Here is a 1,016-nt window from a genome sequence, read left to right on the forward strand (position 1 = left end):
CTGATGAAGATGTTGAACAGTGCGGGCCCGAGGACCGAGCCCTGCTTAACCCCACTGCCCACATCCCTCCAGGTTGAAAATGACCCATCCATCACCACTCTCTGGGTGCGGCCCTCCAGCCAGGTGGTGAACCAACTGATTGTGTGGGTGTTGACACCACAGTCCCCCAATTTCTTAATGAGAACAGGGTGAGAGACAGTGTCGAAGGCCTTCTGAAAGTCCAGGAAGACTACGTCCACTGCTACCCCTGCATCTAATGATTTGGTGATCTGATTTCTGGAGTTAGGAGAGGTGGTGCAGGTGCAGGGACAGGTACTGCTCCAGCCTCCTTGCTCCCATTGGCAGCAGAAGACTCATAGCTGCCAGGAAGGAGGATGTATCTATATTTGGGGGGGTGGGGTGGAAATTACAACTCTAGCTCTCCTCTACCCCCTCTAGCCCCTCTCCCACCCCTGCCACAAGACCTGGCACCTGCCTTTCCAGCATGCTTCATATGTGAGCAAAAATTCAAGGAATTGTTCCTCCAAAGCGCCTGCAACCCAAATGTCCAGCAGTGTGTACTGCCCATGCATCATCTGAGGTGCTCTTACTCTGGAAGATGCTACTGGCAGCCACCAGGTAAGCCTTCGGTTTACAGATCAGGCACAGGCCTGGTTAGAGCCAGTGGGCATGCTAAGCACCTTTCTTGCAAACTAGTGGGAAAGAGCAATTAAATGCTGCTTTAGGGAGTGACAGACAGCTAGAAAGCATAGCAGGCTGCTTGCAAGAGAGGTAGGCTTGGGGTCCTTGAGCAGGAAAACTGCCTGCTGCTGGTTGCTCAAACAAACAGGACTTTGCACTCATTCTTCGATAATAAACCAGGACTGCACCAAAGAAACTCCTGACTGGTATCAGCGCCTTCACCTCCAAACAAAGCAACCCTGAAACCCTGGAGTATTGCCCAACCACTCGAGCCAAAGGGCCAACAGGACTTCAGTGCTCCCCTGTTGCCTTAGTAACTGAGTGCTTCACAATTT

Source organism: Crocodylus porosus, unplaced genomic scaffold, assembly GCF_001723895.1.
Source record: "Crocodylus porosus isolate Cpor-Errol unplaced genomic scaffold, CroPor_comp1, whole genome shotgun sequence".
In the NCBI taxonomy this organism is placed as follows: domain Eukaryota; kingdom Metazoa; phylum Chordata; order Crocodylia; family Crocodylidae; genus Crocodylus; species Crocodylus porosus.